This window comes from Dreissena polymorpha, chromosome 6, assembly GCF_020536995.1.
Source record: "Dreissena polymorpha isolate Duluth1 chromosome 6, UMN_Dpol_1.0, whole genome shotgun sequence".
NCBI lineage: Eukaryota > Metazoa > Mollusca > Bivalvia > Myida > Dreissenidae > Dreissena > Dreissena polymorpha.
Genome location: NC_068360.1, coordinates 21,551,047 through 21,563,277, shown reverse-complemented (window position 1 = coordinate 21,563,277; position 12,231 = coordinate 21,551,047). Strand labels below are relative to the sequence as shown.

The 12,231-nt window shown below is 35.1% G+C and overlaps 1 long non-coding RNA gene across 1 annotated transcript; it reads right to left on the bottom strand.

Annotated features, from left to right (window-relative positions):
• Positions 1–104: 104 nt before the first annotated feature.
• Positions 105–12,204, bottom strand: LOC127835126 (uncharacterized). The gene is made up of 4 exons (XR_008028367.1): positions 11,866–12,204; positions 9,136–9,201; positions 6,290–6,398; positions 105–300 (listed from the first exon to the last, which is right to left on the bottom strand). It is a non-coding gene; the product is annotated as an uncharacterized LOC127835126 (long non-coding RNA).
• Between the last annotated feature and the right edge of the window lie 27 nt (positions 12,205–12,231).

Here is a 12,231-nt window from a genome sequence, read left to right as displayed (position 1 = left end):
TGATTAACGTCGGATTCAGAGTCGAAGGGCGTACTGGACCACACAACAAAACTGCTGTCATTTTTCAAAGCCATCTCTAGCTCGATTCAATATGAGGCCCTTTGGTCGCGGTGTGCGAAGTGCTCGTAACAAAGCTAGGCGTGTTCACATTTTGCGCCTATCTTCAATCTTGGGCGAAATTTGCATTTGATGCATGTCCCATGGATGTAGTGTGCTCTGGGTGTTCACAGCCAAGTCATTACCGCCTTTCTTTGTCAGCAACAGTGTCAAACGCGTGTTCTCTTTGGACAGTTTAGACACCTGAGAGGACAAACAGAGACGGCCTGTAACGCTTTTACGGCCCAAACTATCAACAGCAGAAGTATCTACTTTTGAAATCCTAGCTTATGAATTATTCCCTTCAATGTTCCTTGATTGTTTGTCATGTTTCTCGCTGAATTTATGTTGGTTCCATAAAGAATGGAACAAGTAATTCAACTTTTTATTCTTTGTGATATTCGCTGTGATGTCCAACAGCTAGAACAGCAAGAATTGACTGTTAGTATTACCATTTCTACTGCTTATACTTAACTAAACTACTCAGGCTCGGGTGTGGAAAACTCGACGCGGACATTGCTGTTGTTGAAAATAGCGCGTGAAAACTTGACGTGCTGAGAATTTCCTGCAGAACATAATTGTATAACGATGCTGACCCTTTGAGGCTGGAGGTCAAGGGTGAGGAGTTAGGGTTCAGGATGGGGGAAGGGGCGTCCTTGACTGCTGCTCATGCATGCCGGACTGGTACTGTTGCTTGGCCAACTTGATATCAATGCTGGTGCTCTCATGAAAACAACAACAGCACACTAGGTGATATGAACTTGTAACAAATGTTTATATTACAATCTACAACAAACTATGCCTCTTGGTTGGGTGTGAAGGTTTTCAACAGGAAAAAATTCATTCTCATGAATATCTAATCTGGTATTTCATTGGTTCCTTGTCCTGAATAGCATGAACATTTATAAAATTAAATAAACCTTTTCGTATTAAAACAGTAAAGGTGTTGGCTATTGCTATACTAACCTGTACATTTATAAAAACAATTCTCAACTTTCAGAGCTGTAATTTCATAAGCCAATCATATAATGCAGCTCATCAATATTAGGAAGTGTCGTCTCAGATTAGCATATGAAGTTCAAATAAGCTAATCAGGGAGGCCACAAAAAGGAAGAAGGAGAACACTTTCTGACTAGACTGAATTTTCATAAAGAGGATACGTCTTTCCAACAAAAAAAAAACTTTAAAGGGAATGTCAACCACGACGACGAAGAAAATAAAGTTGTAAAATACCGTATTTTTTACATTTATTAGTTTATATTGATTAAAATAGCAGGACTGATATATTACCTTACTTGAAAAAACATTGTTAAGTTTTCATATTTTCAGTATATTTGGTAATACATTTTACTGGGTATGTCTAACAGGTAACTACCAGCTCACTATAAATAACACCAGTAGATTGAGCATCGTCGTCACGTGGTAAACCCAGGAATGCAATTTGTACATGCGTAGTGAATTATATATATTTTATATATAAAATGATCAATCTACTTGCGTTATTTATGGTGTGTATATCGTTATGTCACATATTTTTGCACTTTTGTACTTTCGAGTTCCCATCGCAAAATTTTTATTACCGAATTTACTAAAAATATGAATTTTTTTCAAGTAATGAAATATACTATTTGTGATATGTCAATCAATATAAACTAACAACTGTACAAAAAATACGGTACTTTAGAACTTGTCTCTTTTCGTCATTCTTGGTTGACAGTCCCTTTAAAGAGAAAAGTGTTGTCCGTTATAAGCATGAAGCCCCATTTTCCAAAGCATGGCTTATTCATCCTTTTAGCCAGTTTTTCCTGCATAACAACAACAAGGAATTGAAAATCATCAATATGTAAAATGTAAAACTGTTTGATTGTACATATTTTATTAATCACTTTACTTTTACAAAGCATTCACATTTGTTTTACTGTTAATATATGTTTCAATAAATGGGAGGCAACAACTAAATATTAATGTCTTCCCAAAGTTGAAAAGAGACACATACATTTTTTACCACGCCTTTCAATATCTTTGATTGTTAAAATATGTATAAATTCACAATAGAAAACAGGTCCAAAGTAAATCAACATCTAACAAATAAAATGTTCAGTTTCAGCGCTCATTGTATTAGTCCACTAGCATATAAGGAAGCACCTATTACGTCGTACTTTATAAAGAAGGAAAGAAAATATGTTCAGCGTTCACATACACCTGGGAGTAAAATTATGTTACAGGCCACTTGCCCTTAATTACTTCTAGCTGATAGCACTACTTTGCTCTTACTTTGATGACGCCCACAAATCCACATTTTCACAGTAACCAATACCAAGACATGAATTTTTTCTAAACTTGAAAACATTTACTTTGTTTTAGTTTAGGGAAAATAAAAGTATCAGTAAAATATTACCCAAACGCCCTCAAACACAAATCATATAACAGGGCGTGGTTGGTCTAATCCTTGTGAAGCGTTTTGGTCCATTTCGATTTTTTTTTAGTTGTGAACAAATGAGGAGCAAACTTGTTAAAATTGCCAAAATGTCAGTGACAAACTTCTTTAAATTGTGAAAATTTGAGTAACAAAATTCTCCAAATTGTTAAAAATGGCCATTCCCTAAGAAGGAAAAAAAGCCCCAAATCATGCTCTATGAAGACAGACTTCTTCTTCTTCAAAAAAAGCCTTTACTGATAAAACAGAGCGAAATATTAGTCCCCAATTCAAGCTGGAGACTGGAATGTTGCACGCCTGATACTGGAAGGTCATTTATATTCGTTGGCATAAAACACAAGTTTTTTTTTCAAAAAATAAATTTTTCGTGGACACGTAAATTCGTTGATTTCTGATTTTGGGAAAAATAAAACATTAACATTGGTCATTTTGTTATGTGTTTGAGTTAATTCCGTGGATCAATTAACCCACCAAATCAACATTAATTTATGTCCCACAAATACTAGCAAATTTACTGTACATGTTCCACATTTGTTCAGAAATCTGTTTGTTTTAATTTATAATTTTTAATATGAGTGTTCATTTAAAAACATAATTTTAAATATTTTTAGTCAGGTCCTAAATTTTAATCCAATGCAAACTTTAATTGCTGAATACAGTCAAAACCAAATGGCTCGAACTGGCTATGACCGACAACAAAAGTTCAAGCTCTCTGGAATTCGTGCCAACTGATTGCTCATAAACTTATGTTTACTAACATAAACCTGCAATAGATTTACATCTTTAGTTGAAGAGCATTAATACTGCCTATACGCAGTACTACTTTCTGCTTTTTAATTAGCAAGAACAAAATATATACTAACTTTTTTAAGTAATCAATATTTTAAAACAGGTACACATACAATAAAAATATAATTTAATAAATGAATATTACATCAGCCAGTTTTTAGTAGCACTTGTATATGGGTGCATGTAAGAAATAACGCTAAGACACAAATATATCATAAGCAATATATTGCACATCGCCAAAATATTTAACAACTCAACATGTATTGATGTATTTGTTTGTGTCATTACTTAAGAATGACATGATGTATAGATACACAGTTTTCAATTCCATCACGTTGACATAGTACATATTTTGATGCAGCCGTTCCAGCCATTATATTATAGCATCTACAACAACGCCAGATTGTATACAAAATGACATCTTTTACTCAAATAATAAACTATTGAGTCAATGACAAGTTTGAAATTATAGCAAGCCTTTAATCAAGAGCTCATAATCAAGTAACAGCTTTAACCCTTGCAAATTCGAGCCATCCGACTGGACTGTATATGAATATGTATCAATAAATAATTGGTGCTTCGATGAGCAAAGTGGTTTCAATTGTATATCATATTTTATATAAAATTGCCATTCTTCTGATCCATGATTATGTCGAAATACAACAATAAGGTATACCCCATACATTTTGTATTGTATTATTGCATTTTTGTCATTATCTTGATTTCAATAAATTTGTTTTTCACAATTATATATATATATATATATAAGTGTTCATGTTTGAAATTCACATTTAGTGTAAAGTATACATGTATTGTAATTTCACAGCTGTGAGCAAAGGTTAAGATTGCACAGAGCCTTTCAATGTTTAGCTCTCTAAATTGAATCATACATTGCTAACATTAGTATAACTTAAAAAGTCATATTAATGTGCATGTAAACGTACACCATTGTCTCAATAACCACTTTTTATTTTATGCTTTCCGATGGTCTATAGAGAAATGTTAGTGAATTAAAAGTGATATTTCACTGTTACAAACAGTAACAAGGGACAAAATTGTCACAAAACCAGGTTTTCATTGTGAAAAAAAAATCTGATAAAGGGAGAAAACTCAAACTGAACTTTTGAAATGACCAAAAAAAATTAACCCCCTTTGTAATTTTTTTTTTTTTTAAATCTATTTTTAGTTGTGGCGACCTTGACATTGGAGATATTGACGTGATTCTTTCGTGGGACACACCGTCCCATGATGGTGAACAAATGTGCCAAATGATTTTAAAATCTCACAATGAATGACATAGTTATGGCCAGGACAAGCTCATTTATGGCCATTTTTGACCTTTGAACTGAAAGTGTGACCTTGACCTTGGAGATATCGACGTAATTATTTCGCGCGACACACCGTCTAATGATGGTGAACAAATGTGCCAAATGATTTTAAAATCTGACGATGAACGACATAGTTATGGCTCGGACAAGCTCATTTATGGCCATTTTTGACCTTTGAACTCAAAGTGTGACCTTGACCTTGGAGATATCGACGTAATTATTTCGCGCGACACACCGTCCAATGATGGTGAACAAATGTGCCAAATGATTTTAAAATCTGACAATGAACGACATAGTTATGGACCGGACAAGCTTATTCCGCCAGCCCGCCAGCCCGCCAGCCAGCCAGCCAGCCCGCCAGCATTCGCCAATCTAATAACCAGTTTTTTCCCTCGGAAAACCTGGTTAAAAAAGAGCAGTGAAAATTATCGATTTTTTTCATTGTTTTACTGGAACTATCTTTTTTTTAGATATCTTTTGTTTCCCATGGTTGCCCCCAATTATCAACAATTTTACCAAGGGTGGCTACTCTCATTGATATTTATAAAAACATACGGATAAGCTTCCTTTTAAAATACATGAAAAAAACATTACCGGGTGCCAAACAGGGTAGTTTATGGAACGGAATTGGAAACAATACAAAACTAATCATTTGTAAGCATACACTACAAAACTAATCATTTGTAAGCATACAATTTAATGAACATTGTTTGGCTTTGGTGCTATATCTATTTTAATTCTCTCACGATCATGGGAAAATAATTATGTTCTATGATCACTCGTGAATTAAAATCGATATTACACCAAATCCAACAAATACCATTTATTTAATTATATTCTTTGTTATACCATATTTGTTCTAATCAAAATTTATAACACCAACAGACTGAAAGCGGACTAAACTTTAGCCATATTCCTTGAAAACTGGGCTTAATGAATGTGTATAGTGTCGTCCCACATTAACCTGTGCAGTCTCCACAGTCTAACCTGAGATGACACTTTCCACCAAGACTTGATGCTTTGTTAAGAAAAAAATCCATTAAATGCTGAAAGTATTATCCCTGATTAGTTTGTATTCACACTGCGCAAGCTAATCTGTGGATGACATTAAAATGCATTAAGCACTCATTTCCCAGAACGAGGCTCACCTGGTATCATGTTGTACAACTCTTTAACAGACTGTAGGTGGACTTACTTTGAGCCTTATTCTGAGAAAACAGGCCTTTATAAATTGTGCACTAAGTGCACTAGCCTATACAGCCACACAGGCTTATCAGGGACAACACTTTCCGCAAGATGGAATTTCGTAAAAAAATGTGTCTTTCTATATACAACAAAATTCATGAATGGGGAAATTGATGTTCCTGATTTGCATAATCTGGGACGACACGTAACGCACGTGCATTTGGACCCATTTTCCCAGAGCTAGGCACATAAAAACACTCAAAAACAGAATGCAGACTTACATTTAGTAGACTGTTGCTGGGTGTCTTACAGTGATAAGAATGTTGCTGGTTTTATTACCTTGAGTAAAATATTGATGGGTGTATTACCGTGAGTAGAATGTTGCTGTGTTTTATACCTCGAGTAAAATGTTGGTAGGTTACGTGCCTTGAGTAAAATTAAGTGGTTGTATTACCTTCAGCAAAATGTTGCTGATTTCTTTGCCTCTGTCTTGTTTTTGTCAATCTCAACTGATGCTGATGACTGATACTAGACGGGACGGTCTCCAGTAGTTGGTGGAGCACCTGAAGAGAACAAGGCAGAGAATTGGGACTTGCATGCTTGGAAAATATGAATTAAACTTGAGTTGTTGTTAAAACAGTAATTTTGTCACTCTGGATTAAAAGCCAATGTTTTTTTATGATTGGATTAATAATCGTTGCAGTGTGAACATTGGAAGCAACAAGTGGCAATCTCTAAATTAGAAATTATATGGTATTGATTTTCCATGTACGAAAACCTTCAACCTAATAGTGTTGCAATTGCATGCATTAAACAAGAGCTGTCACCATATGATGACATATGCCGCCTATACATGTTTTGATAGAAGTTATGAGAATTTTTCGAAACCTTATAAACGCAGATTTCGAAACCTAAACGCGGACCCTAAGTTCAAGGTCAATGTCACAGGGGTCAAAATGTTAGTGCATATGAAAAGGCGTTGTCAATATACACATGCATAACAAATATGAAGGTTATATCTCAAGGGACATATAAGTTATGTGCATTTTTCGAAACCTAAACGCAGATTTTGAAACCTAAACGCCGACCCCAAGTTCAAGGTAAAGGTCACATGGGTCAAAATTTTTGTTTTGGGCTTATGGAAAGGCCTTGTCCATATACACATACATACCACATATAAAAGTTATATCTCAAGGGACATAGAAGTTATGAGCATTTTGAGAAACCTTAACGCAAAGTGTAACGGAAAGACAGACAGACAGACAGACGGACGGTCAGATCACTATATGCCCTCCTTCGGGGGTATAAAAATCCAACTCTTAAGCTTGTTTTCATTGTTTTTGGAATGAAGTCGGGGTCCTTTTAATAGGGAACAATCGGGGTGTTTTGTCTAAAATTGGGACATTGGTGGTTTTGGTTCTTTGCTTACAAATACTATGCAATAGAGAATAAGCACTTTCAATATTATATTTAATAAGGATCAAGTTATAGAGATGGATAGGGAGTTGAACTTGATTAATTTCTTTTTCTCTTCAATTGGGAATTTAAGGCAGTCGTTTGGGAAAAAAAACACTGTTGTAGGATTGGATATGGGGCCAATTTTGAACCCCAAGTTTGACTTCAATCATATATACACACCAAGAACTTAACACCTTCTCGCAAACAGGCTCTATAAGACCAAGGCATTGGATGGAATAGATTCCAATCACATAAGCTTTATTAAATATCTCACAACTCTATACAAACTGAAGGCCACATGGGGATTACACAAATTCTTGAGGTGTTGGGTAACAGAGGTTTCTGTATTGGTAAGTTGGAAATCCAGCTGAAGAAGGTTTGGAGTTATTGATCTTCAAATAAAAGAAGTCGTGCTGTAAAACAGGACATACACAAGGCAATACGGCATTGTACCTTCCATGAAATCATATCATTCTCATCCACTTCATCTTTAACATTCTGAACACACAGGTATAATACTGTAAAAACAGTATTATTCAAGGGACATTATTTTTCAGTGATTTTAAGGGTTGACAGATCCACACATTTAACACAAATGTCACATATTAATTTATTATTATTTGATTTTGATTGAATGCATTATAAATTCATACAATATCATAGTTACAGTTTGAAAGAGATTGAATGGATTTATGTGAATATGTTTGAGTATGATTTCTTTGTCTACTGAATGGCAGTTGAAGGTTACTTTGAACCACATGTTTAACTTGACAGTGATTACATTGTGTCAGTTACAGTCTTAGAAGTCTTTTCCTATCGAATTCACATAAAATAATGACTGTGACTAAAGATCTAAAGATTTTTTGACTAGGCGCTAATTATTTACAGTCTTATAGCAGTAAGGAAGTAAGTTACTCTGTGGTGAATGAAAGATAGAGATGATTGTTCAGTGAGAAGTGTGGGTTCGACTTGGTATTAGGGATAAAAGGGTTTCAAGAGAGCAAGAAAGAGTTAAAACAAGAAGGAAGTAAGAAGTCAGTTTAAAGTTAGAAAGTCAGTTACAAGTTAGAGAGACAGTTGGAAATAGGTTAGAAACACGTTTGAAATAAGATCCAAAAGGAATTTAATATAGTTAAGAAGGGGTACTTAAGAATGCAATACAGGAGGATGGAATTTGTGGAGAAATTTTAAAGAACTATGAATGAATAAAAGAGTAAACGCAGCAAGCGAGTTGTGTTGCGCTATTTATAACAAGGTCACAAGTTTCCCCCTGGTCCGGTTGCACAAACACACTGGACAATAACTGACACAATTTCCTCATTTATTTTCCCTAACTGAGAAATCCACGCACTAACTCATGTACCCAAGAAAGTTTTTTTTAACCACGAAATTTCGTGGGTTCGAATATACATGTAAATGATTTTACAGAATAAAAATAGTAAAAAAGGATATTTTACCTTATGTAAATAAATAATTAATACTGTTCTTTTCTACCACATCTTTTTGCATTCTTTATAAACAGGAAATACACACGCAGGTTGTTTTCTAGCGTATTTATGGGTTTGTTAAACGGACCCATACCCAAAGTTTTTTTAATAAAAGCCTTTTGATTATTATATCTCAATCATATTTAAATTATATTTAACAAAGTAAGTAACTTTTAAAATATGATTTATTCCTATAATTTGAAGTATTAGACAGATTTAAATTAAATTAGTTTTTCCCAAGTCAATGGACTTTTTTGCGTGAACAATTTCCAAATTCCAAAATTGCACTTGCCCCCTAAATGCCGAAGAAAAGACATGCCAAGTCCTGCTTATTTATGATTATAGTCTCTTTTACCTTCTGCCTATTCCGGTTATTCATGTCCATCACATCCTCAGCATCGTTGATCTGCCTCAGCAGCCACTGGAGCAGCAGAATAGGTTGATGTATTTATTGTATGTATATTTAGGACATCAATGCACTTAAAAATCAATAACAACTAGAGCTTTGTCAGAGACATGACTTATACCCCCACATGATGAATTGACACATAATTTTTTGCATGCTGTCTTCATAATTCTAAAAAAGCTAATTTATGGTGATTTTTAAGAATTATTTTGATTTTATCATTTATGACCATTTTGATCTTTGAGCTCTAGAATTATTTTGCATGGCACACCGCCCAATAACTGCAAACAAAATACATGTACAAAGTCATTTTAAAATCTCACAATTAATGAGATATTTATGACCCCCACAAGATAATTTATGGTCAGTTTTGACCTTTGAACTCAAAATGTGACCTTGACCTTGGAGATATTGACGTAGTTCTTTCGCATGACACAACGTCCAATAATTGTGAACAAATGTACAGAGTAATTTTAATATCTCACAATAAATGAAGTTATGGCCCGGATAATCATTTTATCTTCGCACTAGAAGTGTGATCTTTACCTTGGAGATATCGATCTTTTTCTTTTGCATGACACATCGACCTATGATGGTGAACAAATGTACCAAGTCATTTTAAAATCTTAAGATAAATAACATAGTTATGGTCCGGACTACCTTTCGGTTTAATACGCACTTAGTGACCCCGTGACCTAGTTTTTGACTCATATTCAATCTTGGCCTAGACATCATCTAGATACAACTTGTGACCAAGTTTGAAGATGAGATGAAATTTTGGGACAGACAGACCGACGAAGTGACTCCTATATAGCCCCTAGGGATCATATTTTTTTCAGTTGTGTCGGTCCTAGACAGATTGGGGTCATGAAAGACCGATTGAAAATCCCAAACAGTCGGTCCGAATCTGTTTACTAAAATTCCCATGCCATGAAATCGATTACACAGTGCACATGCTAAGACACCCTAAAGACATTCTTATCTGGATTAGGTGTGCTAAACCATTCGCTGCAGTAAGGTCTCTTAACCGGTCAGGACCGGTTTATTGCACGTCAGACAAAGAATCGAAAACTTGTGAACAGCGGATTAAAGACGCGTTCGAATTTCTTTAGGCCTGTGATGTACATATCGATCGATTATCGGTGTCATTGTGTGTCTATTGATAGTTATCATAGTTATAGCGGTATTTCTGCTTTGTCTGCTAAGGTGACTGCGTGCACTGGTTTTATTATAATCGGTCTTCGATGTTCATTGACGTGCATGTGATACAAAACAATATGTTGCGATTCTAACACGGCACGTGAAAACTTTCATATAAACAAAGAAGAAAATCGTCTATGGGTTATTCTGCAATAATTATGGGCGGATCTTATACACTGAAAGCACGCGCTGAAACTAAACAAAACATGCCGATACAGTTTCCACCAGCGTAATAATCCCGTAATATAATTATGCATGTAAGTCGCGGATCTGATCGACAGAACAGCCGAAAGTTATTTTTAAGGGTGGAACTTCACATTAAATTGTACACAAGAAAAATAATATACACTGTATAAATATTTAGTAAAAACCGTGTTAGAATCGAATTAATTCGTGTACTTAATAGTTGGTTGTTGAATAACTCACGACCAGAAAATTAGATGCGTGGTTTTAAATCACTCGTGCATTGCACTCGTGATTAAATCCCTACACATCTAAACTATCGGCTGTGATTTATTTGACAACAAATTAAAACGTACACCAATTATTTGGTTTTGTTATTGTCAGTAGCCAACCTACGCACAGACATTTGTTTGGTTCAAGGCATGTTTGTAAGCTATTATCGAGTCGACAACGATTTTAAACATCGGCATAGACTTACACAGATTAATACTATTTAGAACAATAAAAAAATCTGATAAAACAGCGCACGAAACAACTATGAAATAGCAAATGATAAAACCAGCTGAGAAAACTCGTATGTTCTGTTTAAAAAAATGCCTAAGGGAATTTTACTTGTGCATTTATTGTACCACCTTAATGAATGGCAAAATCAATGGTATATATTTTAACGTAATTTGTCATGATTTCGGATATCAATTTTCGGATATTTTTCCCCATTTATATCCAGACCGATTGATGTTGCGGAAAAATATGATCCCTGATAGCCCCGTTTACAAATGGAAATGCGGTATAAATATTTACGAGCATAAAACTCAGTAAATTAATACATCTCACATCATTGTGCACATTCTGTAAACATTACTCAAAACATCAATATATATTCCTCCAAAGATTACTACAACTATTTCATATTTTATGAAAAGTATTCATCGATATACATTTTTTACATGCCATGGGGTATGAAGAAACGCAATTAAAAAAATAGCATTAAGAGATATGTACATAATACATGTGCATCTATCTTCAAACATTAAAAGTGCAGTTGAAATGCTTCGTTGTTGCATGCAAAGTTAACAACAATTTGTGAATTAAAAGACAATGATGACACAAATGTTATGACAAAATAACATGTATTAGATTAATGTTCAAAGAAACAACCCTGTGTACATACATTATTTGAATCTGCATATACAAACACAATTTTGTTTTGTAACCATAGCACACTACAATTTTCCTGTGCCCAGCAACAAAATGATATTGATATATGAATCACCAATTACAACAACTTATACATACATGTACACATTATTCCACTCTGAACACCAGGATTGTGTTGCTGTCCCACTGTCCCACAATGATGGATGAGGTGGTGCTGCTGTAGCACACTGACCATGGTTTCCACACTGTAGTCAGAGTGGCCAGCTTCCTCCTACCCTCCCAGTCCACCTGTAGGATAGTGTTGGACTGGCCTCCACAGAGAACCAGCACATGGCCTACAGGGGACACATTTACACCCTCTGGGCATCGTAGTTCTGGGTCTGTGAGTGAAGCCAGGAGTGTTCCATCCCTGGCCAGGGTGAGGAGCTTGTGCTGGGAGTAGCTGGTAATGTACAGCTTGTCCCCTGTGGGACTCACAGCACACTTACATACTGCAAAACAGAG